Source organism: Schistocerca serialis, chromosome 9, assembly GCF_023864345.2.
Source record: "Schistocerca serialis cubense isolate TAMUIC-IGC-003099 chromosome 9, iqSchSeri2.2, whole genome shotgun sequence".
NCBI classification, from domain to species: Eukaryota; Metazoa; Arthropoda; class Insecta; order Orthoptera; family Acrididae; genus Schistocerca; species Schistocerca serialis.
Genome location: NC_064646.1, coordinates 136,567,184 through 136,585,773, shown reverse-complemented (window position 1 = coordinate 136,585,773; position 18,590 = coordinate 136,567,184). Strand labels below are relative to the sequence as shown.

The following is an 18,590-nucleotide window of genomic DNA, read 5'->3' as shown; positions in this document are numbered from 1 at the left end:
ACAGAAATGATACAGTATTTGGGCTGGACATCATTAAAAGAAAGGCGTTTTCCGTTACGACGAAATCTCCTCACGAAATTCCAATCACCAACTTTCTCCTCCGAATGCGAAAATATTTTGTTGACACCGACCTACATAGGGAGGAACGATCAGCACGATAAATAAGGGAAATCAGAGCTCATACGGAAAGATATAGGTGTTCATTCTTTTCGCGCGTTATCCGAGATTGGAATAATAGAGAAATGTGGAGGTGGTTCGATGAACCCTCTACCAGGTACTTGAATGTGAGTTGCAGAGTATCCATGTAGATGTAGATGTAGAGTAATTATCGATAACTTATGTAATCAGTATTAGAGTTTTACAAAATTGTTATAATAATAATGATTTTTAGAAAATAATTTAGTTTCGTGACTGAAACAGAATCGAATCGTTTAGTTTCTACCGCTCAGAAAATTTCATTTCATCACTCAGGGGCCGATTACCCCAGGCTGGGAACCACTGTCGTAAAGTCCGTAACTTCGCCGTTCGTTATCGAGAGCGTGAGTCTATTTGAACGATCAGCTACGAAGTATTGAAGTTGTCTCAGATGATACTAGCTTCCTGCTGGAGACGGTCGTTGCACTGGCAACATCTCTACTGCCTCGACATGGTCCCATCTTCTTCATGTGTATGTGACCATGATGAAGATGTTAATCACGTTTTCTTCGGCTGCCACAGACAGTGTCAAGAAAGCACGAAATTATTGCAGCATCTGATGACCTCAGGAAATGTCTTCCGTATAAATGTTAAAACCCTTTTTGAAATAGAAGATACAAAAGTATGTAAGCCCCTATACGATTTTATAACAGAGAGGGAAAGAAGACTTTAGAAAGAGAGAATTTCTTACATTATATTAAATATGTTAATATCTTAGATCGTTTACCAAAGTTCAGTTTAAATTGATGCCAGAGATAATTTTTTTTTATGATGTGAGGATGGCTGTATGAGTGATGCACAAAAACCATTAATTCATTTTAAAAAGAGTTAAATATTTAATACATTAACTCATCTGTAAAGAATCAGACGTCTGAAGCATTTTCATACGTAGGAGCTCGATTTTTAGAGAATTTGGCGTTTATAGGTTATCTAATAAGCGACCTTCTCCTTTGGAGTCCTCGAAATTCTACGAATGTGCCAGAAATACACTTTTTGTCCGTTATGGAGAAGAGTAAAGCATCAAATGACGCATCTTCCGAAAATCATTAGTCAGTGCCACACCAAAACTTATTATCGAAAATACGGTCGTGTGGTGTATCAAGCGAAATTTGTGACTGGACGGAGAATTTGTTGGTAGAGAGGATGCAGCATGATATCTTGAATAGAGATTCATCGACAGAATGTAGACGTAACTTTAGACGTGCTTCTAGGAAGTGCGTTGGGACCTACGCTGTTCGTGTTACATATTAATGACCTGGGAGAGACCTTTTCGCAGTTGATACAGTTATCTACGAGTATAATGAAGTACCGGTACTCCCTGAAAAAACTGCCCAATATTCAGTCAGATCTTGATAAGATGTCAAAATTCTGCAAAGATTGGTGATTCTGTTAAATGTTCAGAAATGTAAAACTGTGCACTTCACGAAACGAAAGAACTTAGTAGGCTGTGAGTACAACAGCAGTGAGACATAATTATAATCAGTCAGCTCGTGCTAATACCTAGGTGTAATAATTTTTAGGGATGTGGAATGGAACTGTTACGTAGGCTGAGTGATACTAAAGCAGATAGTAGACTTCTGTTCGTTGGTAGGATATTAGGGATATGTAATCAGTCAACAAAAGAAATGGATTACAAAATATTCGTACGACCCATCCTAGAATCTTGTTGTAGTGTGCGGGACCTTTGCCACTGACCAACATCAGGTATTGATGTGTGCAAAGAAGAGCAATACGAGTGATCAAGGTTTGGGAAAGCATCACAAGATGCTACAGTAATAATAATTTAGTGTGACTCAGTGGATGGAGATGCTGAATAATACTGAAACACCAGATGCTTGAAAGTAGACGTAAACCATCCCATGCAGTGTTCTTTTAAGTTTCATGCACGAGCTTTAAGTTAGGAATCTAGGAGTATATCCCAACCGTATGGAGGTTTAGAAGATTCAGGAATTATTTACTACGACAAAAATCGTAGTTTATTCTAATCACAAAGCTCTATGTTATATAGAGAATTGCAAGCTGAGTCGTCTATCTGCAACAGTTCGATTATACAGCAAAATATATAAAATGGAAAGGAAATGTAATTGCAGAGGCTTTATCTACGTTATCTGTGTGTGTGTGTGTGTGTGTGTGTGGTAGGGGGGGGGGGATGAAAGTGAGAATGGCCATCTGAATGGAGAAAGAAGTTCCAAAATTATATATATGAAAGGAGTGAAACACGAAAAAAAGATTAGGATTCGTAACCAATTTAGGGGGAATCAGAATCCCGATGAAAACTGAGAACTAGTTAAAAGCTACTTAGGAAAGAAGGGGCATGAGAAAGTACAACAGTTTTACCAGGTATTTCAGGGAATTTTGTTTTGAAGAGTTGGTCCAGATAGTGATAGCTGGAAAGTTTGTTGGCCAGAGCAGCATGTTCATACCCTTATAAAAATATTGTGGTTCATTAAAATGTATTTAAAAGATCCAAGAAAATGTATATTTCTACAACATTGCTAGGAGAGCTACCTGCGATACATGCCGATGTGTAAACGTCAGTAATCAAACGTGTGAGGAATACATATAGCGTTACTTCAAAAACCAGGTGGCTCTAGTAGGAACTGACCTATTCAAGGAACTAATACAAGCAAATGGTGGTAGGGGGCAGCGGGGGGCGGGGAGTACAGTTATATATTTGTTATTGTGGATTTACTCTCTAAGTCTATAAAATAATATCATTTGAAGAAACTAGCAAGTAAGAAAATCGGATTAAAGATCGTTCAAGACTACTTTCAAACTGTGGGTACACCTGAGACAGTTCTTTCTGATCATGGAGTCAGTTCACTTTAAAAACATTGAAAAATTTTGTTAATGAGAAAAACATAAAATATGTGCTAATGAGAAAAACATAAAATATGTGCTAACTACAGTTTATTCCCTGTTGGCTGTGTAGAACTTACTGTAGTAAAGATCATTTAGATTGGAGAGAATACATTAGTAGAAACTGCTGTTATCTATACTTACAGGCAACACACGTATCAAAGTTTACTGATATTCGAAGTAATTAATGTGTTTCATAACTATAACAACTAACATCAAATGATACAAACTTTCATATGTATAATTTCTCTGTGTAACATTATGGTCTAATTAAATATTTTTTCCCATCTTCCTCAAACCTATTCTGGTACTGCTTTGTCCCATTTTGTTCTCTTAGTAGTTTATACGTACTTCAATTTGCTCACCATATATTTTTGTATTTTATAGTGTCACATTTTATCGTCTTTCCGTTATGCCCATAGGATTTTTTATTTATCTAGGGCGACCTAGCTCTAAAAATTACGACGATGTGTAATGAGTGTTATACACTGAATAGCATAGTAGACTGGTATGTACTGCATAATGGAAATTAAAGTATTGAATGAATTTTTCATTTTTCACTTTTTATACGCAATTTTCTGTATTTTTAGGTCTGAAGTTGGCTCGGCAATGAGCCGAAACAGGTAATTAGTACAGAAAATTTTCAGTCTTGAAGTAAGATTTTTATCCACACAAGTTTTAAATCAATAGATCGCATATCTCCCCCCATGGACAATGCAAAAGAATAACACAGATATAAAACTTCCTGGTAGATTAAAACTGTGTGCCGGACCGAGACTCGAACTCGAGACCTTTGCCTTTTGCGGTCAAGTGCTCTACCAGCTGAGCCACCCAAGCACGAGTCACGGCCCGTCCTCAGAGCTTTACTTCTGCCAGTACCTCGTCTCCTACCTTCCAAACTTTACAGAAGCTCTCCTGCAAACCTTGCAGAACTAGCACTCCTGAAAGAAAGGATATAGCGGAGACATGGCTTAGCCACAGCCTGGGGGATGTTTCCAGAATGAGAATTTCACTCGAGCTCCCGAGTTCGAGTCTCGGTCCGGCACCCAGTTTTAATCTGTCAGAAAGTTTCATATCAGCGCACACTCCGCTGCAGAGTGAAAATCTCATTCTGGAAACACAGATATAAATTGGTTGTCAGTAGGAGTTGCATAAAACAGACACAAAGCTCAGTATGAGGAAATGTGACATCAGAAACACGAAGGGTGGAAGTAAATATCGCAGAGCTGGGGCCTTTGCGTTTACCTCACGCATGATACACAATAGAAAGTGCGTCCTCCTGAGGGAGTTTACCAATGACCATTGTACATTCACGTCAAATCTGACAAGCTTAGTGTTTTTCTAGGTAATGGTGTTTCTTCAAGGAAAAAGATGTTTCAGTTACTAATATGTACTACAACGCTACATACCGCTCCCGTGGAGCTCACTAAGACTAGTCTACTTACAGCATTCGCAGAGATGTTGAAACACTCTTCCAGCTCTCCACAATGTGTGTACATGCTACGCCAACGAAGGCCAACGAATGATAGGGACTGGATTCGGTCGTACGTTCGCCGCCAATGCACCAAACGAAGAGCTTGAGGCCAAGGTTTTCGGTCATGTGGAATCGCAGTGGACTCTGACAACTTGCGACCTTGCTCTCGTTTTGTTATTCTTATAAAGTTGCGTTTTAATTACGATTTCACCGGCCAATATTATGAGGGAAGAAGGGGATTTAGTAGTCGTCGCATGCGCACCATTTACTTTACTGTAATCAGCTCATCATCAAAAAACGAAGAAGGAGAAATGACTCTGGTGGAGCTCTCTTTTAAAAAGTAGAGAGCAGTTTGGTGAGACAAAATTTATGTCTACCTTAAATCTGATTTGGAAGGGTATTTCATAATTTTTGTCCTAATGAAAACAACAGATTTCAAATTGTTATTGAACTGTGCAGGCCCTAAAATTACCAAAGGTAACACCTGTTTTAGGAGAGCTGTATCTGTAGCAGAAAGCTAATTGTCACTCCCAGTTTTGTTTATTTCTCCTTGTCGTCCACAGCGAAAATATGTCAATAAAGACGCAGTTTCCTTTTTCACATCGTGCATATCCCTTTCTAATAGCTGAGTTACTTCCTTCCAATCGTCTAGTCTTTACAATTTCTTTTTATAGCCGCATTTCCGTGAACATCCACGTTCACGACAATACTCTGTCAGCTTTAATGCTCTCTCCACATTCCAATCTATATTCTGTTATATTTAAATACAATAAATATACACCTTTAGCGAGAGCTGGCATTGCTTGCATGAGAAACAGTGACTGTTAAAATTAATGTTTCAGCACAGCCGCAGTCGCACTCAGTACGTTTTGTTGACTGGTTTTGCTCTCTAATTTAACAACCAACTACTGGACTTTAAATTGTAAATTAAACATACTAACATGAAACAAAGTGCGCTTTGGCTGTTCTGAAAAAGTTAAATAAACAACCGTTCTAGAGACAGAACAAACCGCTACTGAACCAGCGAATATTCGACACGACGTCCGCACTAGGAGAGGGTCCAACAGGCCAACCCTCGCCAACGCTTTGATGTTACCGCCAGTACACCGAACCGCACCGAAGGCCAACCGCTTCGCTGGCTCCGATTTGCAGCCCGTACACACTAACCACATCGTGGCCAATGAAGTCGTTGGCTGTTGTTCGTTGGCCTTCGTTGGTGTACTGTTGGTTGGTTGGTTGGTTTGGGGAAGGAGACCAGACAGCGTGGTCATCGGTCTCATCGGATTAGGGAAGGATGGGGAAGGAAGTCGGCCGTGCCCTTTCAGAGGAACCATCCCGGCATTTGCCTGGAGTGATTTAGGGAAATCACGGAAAACCTAAATCAGGATGACCGGACGCGGGATTGAACCGTCGTCCTTCAGAATGCGAGTCCTGTGCCTAACCACTGCGCCACCTCGCTCGGTGGTGTACTGTGTACGCGCCTGTACGCGATTGCAACTGGAAGAAGTTCAAATAACGTGGTACCCGGCCATGCAATTGACAGAGTACTGGTGTAGATGGAGATGCAACAGAAGTTCTCCGTCTAGAGTACCGTTCAGATCCGTTTGCAGATTCGATGATTCACGTACGAGATGCTGACAAATGGTTTGCACGCCGCCCTGGGCTGCAACAGGTGAGAAGTCGGCCACGCCCTAGTCTATTATGCGTATAAAAAAAGGAAGATACGGCGCGGACCACGGCACACGTTGACACAGAGACGGCGCGGTAAATATGCCGGAGCAAAGGGAACAAAGGAGGCGCGCAGGTTGCTGTCTTGGTGACAGGTCGTCCTTGATCTTGGCTGGACGCACGGCTCGGGTGTGGTCTTTCAGGGCTGTCCACCGCTTATTCAAATATGACCACGCCGGCTCTTAACTGAACGCTCTCTTCCACACGGTATCCGAGAAGTTGCCGTACCCACCTTGACCTTGTATATTTGGGTAACGCATACCGTAATTGTTTTATTGATATCCCTACTGAAATAGAGTGACCGAGAAGCGAGTTACAAGGTGACTAAAAAGATCACTGACGGACGCCCACAGGGGTCGATTTGCATCCCCACTGAAGCCCTCCTAACCACGTGGCAGACGGATATAGGGCTGACCACGGCGTTTTTTATTTTATTTTATTTCTTTATTTATTTTTTGGAAATATCGTTTCAACGAAGAAATAGAGCATGCACTGACAACGTTTGTTTTTCCGTGGGCCTGATTCACAATATTAGTTACGTTCGCCAGCCAACTCTCAGCTCATAATTCAGATCTATAGCGTATGTGAGGTTAATGTTTACGAGGTAATAAACCAATATGAATGGCACTCCTTTCCCGGCACACTCACAGAGCATATGAAGTATGTGATAAAAGTGATGAGACTGATTTCTCATCTACCAATTTTTTTTACTGTTGTTTCAGACTACAATATCGTCCCTTTCAAAGCAGTTCCGTTAGGCAGCTGTACACCGGCGGAATCGCTGTTCTCAGTCGTGGTAGCAGCGCTGAAAAGCTTCAACTGGTAGGGCCTTATGTCGGTCACATTGTTATGAATGTTCTCCAGAGGCCCCAAAATGACATCCTTGTAAGGGGACCTGGGCGTGAACGGTCTGCATTTTTATACCTCGCTCTCATTGCACATTACTCTTGGTCTACTATGCGGAAGAAGTTGTGGCTTTTTTTTATCAACAATGAATGACATTAACTCAAGCTGTAAAAGTAAATTTATTGAAATATCTATTACAGTTTAAGAGTTACAGTATTTTGCCTAATAGATGTTTTTGTAATACATGTTCCCATTCTGGTACCATTTTCTGGTCCATCATCAGTCTAACAGCATTCAAACTGTGGCAAGCTGTTGTCAACATTCATAGGAACACATTATGCCTCTCGTTTTGGAGTATATCAGAGGAAATAGAAAAACCCTTATTATATCACATTACTATTTTGTCTAAAAAATACAGCTAAAATTATATACAGAATGAAAACATAGATCATTTATGCGATGTTTTAGAGATAATACAAAGATGCTATCCCGTTCTTCACTTAAGAGAACTTTGGTGCAGATGGATAAAACCATTGTGAAGTTATATGTACCTAATGTTCTGAAAATGTAGTTTCGAGAAAATGAGAAAAGAATGTTCACAGTGTTTTTGACTCACCGTATGCCTCTTTCAGAACATTCCAGCAGCATAATCTTGCTGGCCAGCTGCTTCTTTATCCTCTGTAAGCTTCTTCAGGAGCCTTTTCCTTACTCTGGACTCTTTAGTGGTGGCTTCCACAGCCTTTTCAGCGTCAACTAGTCGCTGACGATCTATGGCAGTCAGAGCAGCCATCATATTATTTTCTGGCTGGATGCCTAATTTCTCCGTTACTTTTGTCGTGCTAGTTACATCATCATTGAAACAGATGACAGCATCCATCACACCCATTTTGAGTACTGTCCATCCAACAAACACTGTTTTTGGTACTCGTTGCCACACGCAGCTGTTGGAAGTCTCATTAGGGTTTTGTGTACGGCCATGTAGACATTTGCTAAGCAATTTTTTATCTGCAAGGTCCCTGTTATTGGCTTTATTGTTTCCATGACTGTGGCAGGCATGGAATGTTTATGGTGATATTCCTTGCCTGAAGTCAGTGTGCAGACATGTGTTCAACGAGCGTTTAAGCCTATAATAACAATTTAAAAGTTAATAAACCATACATTTTTGGAAACGGGAGAAATTTGTCTTTCAGAGGGCGGCATTTTTTTTTTTTCGATTTTTCATTCATTTTCACGTCGAGGCCCCCATAAGAGCTTTTGCAATTTCGGGAAAAGAAAAAAAGTCACAAGAACGCAGGTCAGGTGCATAGGAGGGCTGTGGAACAACAGTAATGCCTTTTGAGCTCAAAAATTCCGTGATAAAAGTCACTTTATGACATGGGGCGTTGCCATGATGCAGCATGCACTTGTCTGCAATGTCCGGTCTACTCGATGCACTCTTTTTCTGAGCCTGCCAAGGACATCTTTGTAAAACACTTGGTTGATAGTTTTTCCTGGAGGAACAAATTCTTTATGCACGTTACACCTACTGTCTGAAAAGCAAATCAGCATTGTTTTCATGTTTGATTTGCTCATTCGCGTATTTTTCGGTCAAGGATGTGTCTAAGCGTGCCACTCCTCACTTTGCCGCTTTGCCTCAGGACTGCACTCAAAAATCCAGGATTCATCACGTATGATCGCACGACTGAATCATTCGTGGTCTTTGGTAATCCTGTCAAGAATGTAAACACACACGTTTCTTCGATTGTCCTTTTGCTCAGTTGTAAGGGCTTTCGGCACCGCTTTCACACAAACCTTTTGACTGTAAAATGATCGGTCAAAATTTGATGTTTAAGTTTAATACGTCATCCATCATTCTTATTGTTAAATGACGGGCTGATCTCACAAGAGCACGCACGTGTTCGAAGTTTCCGTCGGTTTTTGAAGTCTTCCTAAGAGAGGTTCGTCTTCGGCGTATTCTCGGCCTTCCAGATATGATGTAGCGAAGAAATTGGCGCTTGATAAGGAATGGTCCTCATAGGACTGTTTCAACTTTATGAAAGGTCACACTCGCGGGTTCCCCAAGTTTAACACAAAATTTGATAGCATAACGTTGCTCTAAATTCCGCTGTTCCATTTTCGTAACATACAACAAAACCACAACTTCACTGATGGCGGTCTCAAAAATCACGTGATGGCTGTATAGAGCTGAAACTCGGACTGAGCATCTGGAAGGGATGAACACATCGACCTACACAAGTAGAACAACACAGCGCTGAGACACCGCTCGCGGTGTTGCCAGTCTCATTACTTTTCTCACACACCTCATAGAATTTACTTCTACGCCCTGTGGACACGCCACGCCACAACATTATGTGCCAAAACGCGTGTTTTTGAGAGTAAATGTCTTTTATGTTCACCCTATCTACAGATGCTTACGTTTATTTATGAGTCATGAACATTGTTTCCTTAGTGATGTTTTATATACTGAAGCGCCAAAAAAACTGGTTCAAATTCAAATGGCTCTGAGCACTATGGGACTTAACATCTATGGTCATCAGTCCCCTAGAACTTAGAACTACTTAAACCTAACTAACCTAAGGACAGCACACAACACCCAGTCATCACGAGGCAGAGAAAATCCCTGACCCCGCCGGGAATCGAACCCGGAAACCCGGGCGTGGGAAGCGAGAACGCTACCGCACGACCACGAGCTGCGGACAAAAAAAAAAAAAAAAAAAAAAAAAAAAAAAAAAAAAAAAAAAAAAAAAAAAAACTGGTATAGGAATGCGTATTCAAAAACAGAGATATGTAAACATGCAGACGGCGCAGCACTCGAGAACGCCTATAGAAGACAAGTGTCTCGCGCTGTTGTTATATCACTCACTGCAGCTACAATGGCAAGTTATCATGATTTAAGTGAGTTTGAACGTGGTGTAGTCGACGCACGAGCGATGGGACACAGCATCTCCAAGGCAGGGATGAAGTGGGGATTTTTCCGTATGACCATTTCACGAATGTACCGTGAATACCAGGAATACCGTAAAACATCAGATCTCCGACACCGCTGCGGCCGGAAAAAGATCCTGCAAGAGCAGAACCAACGACGACTGAAAAGAACCGTCAACGTGACGGAAGTGCAACCCTTCCGCAAATTGCTGCAGATGTCAATGCTAGGCCATCAACAAGTGTCAGCGTGTGAACCATTCAACGAAACATCATCGATATGGGCTTTCGAAGCCGAAAGCCCACTCGTGTACCCTTGATGACCGCAAGACACAAGGCTTTATTCCTCGCCTGGGCCCATCAACACCGACAGAGGACTGTTGATGACTGGAAACATGTCGCCCGTTCGGACGACTCTCGTTTCAAATTGTATCGAGCGGATAGTCGCATACGGATATGGAGACAACCTCATGAATCCATGGACCCTGCATGTCAGCAGGAGACCAAGATGGTGGAGGCTCTGTAGTGGTGTGGGGCATGTGCAGCTGGAGTGATACGGGACCCTTGATACGTCTAGATACGACTCTGCCAGGTGACACGTACATAAGCATCCTCTCTGATCACCTGCATCCATTCATGCTTATTGTGCCTTCCGTCGGACTTGGAAAATTCCAGCAGGACAGTGCAATACCCAACACGTCCAGAATTGCAACAAAGTGGATCAAGGAACACTCTTCTGAGTTTAAACCCTTCGCTGGGCACCAAACCCCCCCAGACACGAACATTATTGAGCATATCTGGGATGGCTTGAGAACGTGCTGCTCAGAAGAGATCTCCACCTCCTCGCACTCTTACGGATTTATGGACAGTCCTGCAGGACTCATTGTGTCTTTTCCCTCCAGCACTCCTTCAGACATTAGTCGAGTCCATGCCACGTCGTGCTGCAGCACTTGTACGTGCTTGCGGGGGCCTTACACGATATTAGACAGGTGACCAGTTTCTTTGACTCTTCAGTGTAGTAGCTGCCTTGAAAATCTCCGTGGCAAAATTCCGCAGTGCATCGCTTTCTTTCTCCCATAAATTTCTTCCGCGGCAAGACTGAAACCAATAGTGGGACGTAGAAACGCATGTTATAAAAGATGTATTATTTTATTTTATTTTTACCAAAAAACTAAAGGTTGAGTAGCCGTTGTCAATTAGAACTTACAGACAGTGTGCATGAGGCATAATTAGCAATCTCTGTATTACATTCATTGTTTTTATTGTAAAACTTCCTCTTATGGTTACTTACTCTCGTTTCTGACTCTGAGGTAGTAGGATGAACGTGTTGTCATCTGTGTTAATATGTGATTTATTGAATAATAATCGTTTCATCCACAATTGCTGGAGTCTGTATTCATTTAATTTTATTCTGATGATTTAATGTGTTCCAGGAGATGTATCGGGAAACAATGAACATATTGTTGGAAGGCTGAACGACCGATTGCTTATCTCACCACGTCCTTTAAGCGCTGTAATCTCAAAAAGTCGAACCTACTTGTTTATTTTTACGAAGTCCGAATTAATATTCGTTAACATTTCCTACGTGGAAGTCTACATAATGTTTTCATGATCAACGAGCCGTCAAACAATAATGATGTTCAATAACTACCAGGGCCTGATACACAAAACATCATTATGCGTGATGGTATAGTTATTTAATGACAGTAATTCAGTACAATAAAAAATGTTGTACCTTGATGTGTGTCATATTAGTAGCTACTTCGTGCCATCGCATTTGTGGCGTGTCCTTTCTGCAGCAAACCTTTATTTATGCATTACATAATTTAAGGAAGAATGAAATATTTCTCTTATTTTTATACACCAGAAACGAAAGACACGTTACACCGGATCCGGCAGGCGGGCCGCTGGTGTCCCACCCGTGTAAACAGAGCATCATAGCATGCGCAAGGATGATGCCCTGAACAAAGAGGCTTGGCAGAGGAAGACAAGAACACAGCAAAATGTTGCTACTAATTAATCTTTGTATTAATTAACCTTGAATAACAATAAAAAGTAGTTGCTAATTATAAAGCGGTACAGGGTGTCCCACACAAAACCGCTGCGCCTCACATACCGATTAATCATCTCTAGTCGAATTGCTTGTGAAGTGGCAACACTGTCTAAAAAGTTGGCTACACTGCGTTTTATCGGAAAGTTGAGTGCAGCTGTATCTCCATGTGTCAGTTGTTGTGAGAAGCTCTTATTGTTGAATTGTTACACAAATGGGGCAGTTTGCATTATAACAGCAAGCTGTGGTGGAGTGATACACGAAGATACGCACCATCACGGAATGTAAAGAAATGATTCAAGTCAAGTATACTGGTAGGAAACTCCCCATGACCAGCACTATTCAAGACCTGTACAAGAAATAGAGGGCTGTAGGATCTGTTCAGAGTATGCAGAGGAATAGCCGACCGACAGTGAGTACCCCTGAAACTATAGACAGAATTCGCATGGACATTACGAATAGTCCGCACAAATCGCTAAGGAGGTTATCGCAGCAGGTTGGTGTATCTCGTACATCGTGCCACCGTGTACTAAAAGATGTGAACTTGAAAGCCTGTCGAGTGAGTGTGGTACAAGAGTTGAAATTTGATGATCAGGAAAAAGGCGTTCATTATTGTAACTGGCTGTTAACTTGAAATGCTAACGGTTTTTGGACCCCTTGCTTTACTTCATGTCAGACGAGGCCTCGTTTCATTTGTCAGATTCTGTAAACTCCTAGAACTGCAATTACTGGTCGCAGGTCAATCCATATATTCTGCACGAAGAACCTCTCCACTCAGAGGAGATAGGTGTTTGGTGTGTATAGTCCAGCATGCACATTATTGACCCCGTATTTTTGAATTATACCTTAAACAGTGTCAGACGTCTAGAGAGCTTTGATTCTTTCTATGCACAATTAACAGACGCAGAGAAGCTGTATGCAATATTCCAACAAGGTGGAGCAACTGCTCACACATCCAAGCAAAGTAGGGCCCACATCACAAATGTGCTTCCTTGTCAGTAGAAGCCTCTGGTCGCCAAGATCCACGGACATAACACTGTGTAATTTTTATTTATGGAACACTCTAAAAGGCCAAGTGTATGATGACAATCCTCGCACAATAGACGGAGCATTACTAGAGACATTAGCATCATCAGGACTGTAGAATTACAGCCCGTTACTGATAAGGTCATCACACGAAGTCAGCGATGGAAGCCCATGGCCACCACTTCCAGCATCTCTTATAAAAAGAGAACACCATGTTTTTTTAACGTTACTATTATCTGTTTTTTTTTGGTTAGTTCATTGTTACTTGAATCTTGGACGTGAGGCGTACCGGTTTTATGTGGTAAACCCTAAAGCATTAGTGTGTTTCGTGATTGATAAACGCAGTTTTTAATAGTTTTAAGTCTCATTTTGTAGACACTGTGTTTTATTTTCTCCCCTCCATCCTACTCCTTCCACGGAACTAATATGAGTTGAACCCCCGTAGCTACGATCCTGGATTCGCTGTTAGCCATATATCATTCTGGTTAACACCGAAGCAGTGTCTCGCCTGACAAGCAGACGCCTCCATTTGCGGTTTCTGTCAGCTCAAAGTACGCACATGTTTGTAATACGATTGTAAATGACAAGATGTAGCAAATTAAGCTTCGTAAAACTGCGTTGTCAGCATTAGCTAGTGAGCTGAGGAAAGACTATATACCATGAAGAATTCGTGTAGGTGCGAATTGTAGCCTGCTGCAAACTTGTGTAAGCTCGCTTTATTCTGCGCAATTTGTTACGAAAGCGCTATTGACACTGAACGCAGTTTTATGCAACAACTCCAGTCCAGTTGTCCATTTGCGATGGCCTACTACGGTGCTGATCGGGGTGCATATTACAAGTAAAACAACAAGGATCTATTGAGGTCACGTCTTTGTAAAAATGCTTCCGAAGTGTTTACTAAGCAGTAACCTTGACAAATAAAGATGCGTTACGTTGCTGTGATGCAATCGATCTGAATTCCGTTTCGAAATCATTTCAGCCATCTAGAATAGAGTTTTGCATAATGTCTTATTGTATCGCTGAGATACGCTAGTCAACTTCTGCTAGAGTTCGTATACTTTCACCACCCGTGATCTTTTTACCCTCAGGCTTCACTAGTTACCTTACATGCTGTATCTTTGCCACCACTATGTGCCATCGCAAGGAATGGTAACGTGTTTTCTCAATCGCTATTTTATTCGTGTTGTATGTATTCTGCTCATGGTCTGGTACTTCATGACTGACGTTGGGATTTTTCTGTCATCCATATTGATAGGCTACTTTGGCTCTTTGATTTTTATCTACATTCTGTTTCGGTGCTGATCGGCATCTCTAAAGTTCTGAAAGTTCAGGTTACTGTGACCTAGTTTTCCACGTCCACAAATTGTTTTCATAAACAGAATTTCAGAAAATTTTCTTTCCCAGAGCCAACATTTCACACTCCTGCATCACGATCTGAACTGCAACTGTTATTAACTCTACGACGGCCTTTATTTGGGTTTTTTGTGTTTCAGATTCTGCCACATATTGACCGAAACGCGTTTATTTCATTGTATACGTCGCTATACTAAAATTTAATACTCAAAAGAGATAAAATATCATACCATCCCTAGCCACAGGTCTTCCCTTATACGGGGTGTTCAAAAAGTCTCTCCGCAGTGGTGTACGATTGTTAGCCGCGCGTGGCGTATGATTGTTCGCCTGCCTGGGTTACTTCCCTTAAAGTGGACTATCGCAACATTCCAATGTTTCGTTTATCTCAGCCAGCGTCAGTAGTACCGTTGGTGTGTGTCGTTACGAGTTGTCGTGAACGGTTAAGTTTATTTCCTTTGTTCGTTTGTTTCGTTTTTGTCACTGTTAAAATGCTAACCATTGAAGAACGTGTGTTTTTAGTCCAACAAGTGTTCAAAGCTGGCGGTAAATACACAGTTTCAGTTCGTCAAACATTTAATTCAGTCTTCTCGGAGACAACAATCCCACATCGCGATACTGTACGAGATCTGATTAACAACTTTCGAAGTACTGGTTCAGTGACAGATGCACCGAGAAGTGGTCGTCCTAGCGTTTTGTCTGAGGAGAAACTACTCGATATTTCCGATAAAATGTCAATGAGTCCGAACAAGTCATTAAGAAAGCTCGCCCAGGAAATCGATGTTAGTGTCGGAACGACCCACACAGCTGTAAGGAAAAAATTAGAACTTTTCCCATACAAAGTGACAGTCGTTTGAGAACTGAAAGATATTGATCATGGCAAGAGACTGCATTATTGTCAATGGTTCAAAAATTTCGTTCAACAAAATGGAAGGGATATTCTTATGAAACGTTTGTCACTGATGAGGCGTGGTTTCATTTATCTGGGTACATGAACTCGCAAAATTCTCGTATGTGGAGTACTGCAAATCCATTGTGTATTCATGAGAAACCACATCATTCTGTGAAAATAGGAGTTTGGATCGCAATTTCTAGAAGTCGGATTGTGGGTCCCATATTTTTCAACGAAACAATAAACGCACAACGATCCTGCAGTGATATTCTATACTCATTCATAGGAGAACTTGCATTACGTGAAATACTGAAAGGTTATTTTCAACAAGATGGTGCAACCACGCATACAGCTCGGGTTTCAATGTCACTGCTTGCTAATGTTTGTGGTGATCGCATAATTTCAAAGCGACTTTGGCCTCCACGGTCGCCTGACCTAACACCACCTGACGTTTTCTTCTGGGGTGCAGCGAAAGCAACTGTCTATAAAAACCGTGCAAAATCCATCGATTAATTGAAGATTGCAATATCCACTTTCACTGCTTTTGTTACAGAAGAAATGTTACAGGTTGTGTTTGGAAACATGATTAGACGAATTGAATTGTGTATTCAGCAATAGGGGGGGAGGGGGGGCACTTTCAACATTTAATGTGAAAATTTGTAAGTAAAAATGAATATTCACTAAATTAATATTTTTTATTTCACAGAGTTCCATTTCGGTGTATTCACCGCGGCATACGACAAGCGCGGCTAACAATCATACGGCACTGCGGAAAGACTTTTTGAACACCCCGTACTTTCCTGCTGTGCTATAATTCCGCTTTTAAGAATAACTTTACTCTGCAAGTTTTTGCAAAATATATTTCAGCTGTAACATCTTTTTCAATCTAGTGTCTGGCGATTTTCATACAAAAACTGTATGGGTTAAATCTTATCACAGTGATGGCCCAAGACGCTTAAGACCTTCGATGCTTCAACGTTTATCACAGTTGTTCGCTTGAAAATTGATGAGTCGCAGTCCTTACCGTAACCTCCTACATCAACATATACAAATATATATTTGAAATCTGCTACTGCCATTAGAACTAAAGAATTTTTTCTGTATAGTTAAAATACATTGACCCTACGTTAAAAAGGGAGGTAAGACGGGTAAGTTTCGCATGGACTACTGTTATGCATGTTGGAAATTAGCTGTAGTTTCAAATCCAAAAGCTGTCGAATTCCACATCTCTAACGTTGTCGCTGGAAAGCAGTCCTCTCTCATTACGAACAAGATTGCTCTGCACACATCTTGTACTATTTTACATGCCATAGAAACTCCGATTGCCTAATTGTAGTACAGGTCAGTAAAACTACAACTACTAACAAGATATCTAGAAAACAAAAGTTGTATATAAAACTTCGGAATTTTGCGTACAGTTACAAATAGCCCTTAATTATTATTATTTTTCAGGTAAAGAAGTAAAAAGGAGATGGACTGATCTTCGAGATTCGGTTTCCAAGTACAAGAAGAAGACCAAGGTTAACAAGACAAGTGGCTCCAAAGCGTTGAAGTCGAAGAAATATGTGTATTTTGACCAACTGCAGTTCTTAATTAAACTCTATGACGAACGAGAGACTGTTGATAGTATGAAGCAGAGCCAGGAACGACAAAATGAAGGGGTAGGAGGCATGGAGCTGCAACTGCAAGCTTCCGCTGATATTTTGGGTGTTTCTTCTCCAGTGACTAAAAAACCGACAAGTATATCACCAGTGAACAAACATAAGAAATCTGACGAGGTTGAACTGGGAATTTTAAAAGCAATAGAAGCAGAAAAACCTTGCAGTAAAACGGCTTCCTTACAAAGTCTCATGCCTAATCTGCAAAACTTTGATAATGATGAATTCCTACAATTTCAAATGGAAGTTTTGAGTTTCATAGGAAACGTCAAAGAAAAAAAAGAAAGCAGTGGGCCCTCATCTACCTCGCTTTCCTAATCACCAATACTCCAGTTATCCTCAACTGAATTTTCTGCAACCTCCAACCACAACTCAGTTTCAGTCCTAACAGTTTCACAACACTTATAATCAACCTCCTTTTTGCCGCGAACAGTGAAACATGCACGGCCGAACTCCTTAAACTTACGCCCAACTACCCATAGGCCCCCAGTCTCAGTAGTCTACAGTTGGTCGTAACCGAGCCCCTCCCCCCCCCCCCCCCCCCCGACTTCAAGAAATTCCTATACCTAACAAATCTCAGCGGCCTACAGTTGGAAATAACCAAGACCAACCGTATCCAGTATTACGTTATTTCAGGGACTTCACCTCTCCAGTAAGAGAGGAGAATAGCCTTTCTGTAACTTCGGTGGCATCCTCAATCGGAGACAGTATTGATTTTGTTACAAGTAACTCACTAACTGGTTGTATACTAGTCCTAAATTGTGTATTTTGACACTGAAGGGCATTTTCGAGTGTTTCATGTAATTCATCAAATGAGGCGATGGATATTCGAAAATAATGGAAAAACTTATTTCCATCTTTCCGTAGATCCTCAAATAAGGTATAAAAAAAGCCCACTTCCTTTTTCCACCCAAACACGACGTTTGCGTTGTTCTTTCAACACAGTTTCAGTTCGTCAAACATTTAATTCAGTCTTCCCGGAGACAACAATCCCACATCGCGATACTGTGCGAGATTTGATTAACAACTTTCGAAGTACGGGTTCAGTGACAGATGCACCGAGAAGTGGTCGTCCTAGCGTTATACATAACCATAATGCAATAATTTGTTTACGATTCGTTATAACTTTTGTATTCCGCCTGGAAGGCGGCTCGTGGGTTGGATCGGGAAAAGGTAAAACACGTCGGTACTGCTGTGTGAATTTAAATCTCCTTTACTCAAGCAATAACAATATATAACTTGGAATGAGGTGCGAAGGTGAAGCGAAGTATCCTAGTTTGCTGCACCTGATCAAATGGGCCGAAGCAGTCGCGGAGCTCGTAGTCTTCAACAGCACCGGCTAGAGGGCGCTGTCGTCTGTGTCTCGTGGTAGTGCCAACCTTTGAAACTATGCGTTGCTATCAGTACCACAATAACCATAACAGAACACGCCATAAACTGGATTTAAAAACGAACAGCACGCATAAACTGTACAGCATGAACTTGTTGCCCATTCGGATTTCCATCGTCCGACTTTTTGCCGTACGGTCAAAACCATATAGTGTGAAAAGAGCCTATCTCGCTGCTCCCTCGGTACACCCTGCTCAGTGC

The 18,590-nt window shown here is 41.3% G+C and overlaps 1 pseudogene; it reads left to right on the top strand.

Annotated features, from left to right (window-relative positions):
- Window positions 1-6,169: 6,169 nt before the first annotated feature.
- On the top strand, window positions 6,170-17,772 carry LOC126419418 (uncharacterized; annotated as a pseudogene).
- Window positions 17,773-18,590: the final 818 nt, after the last annotated feature.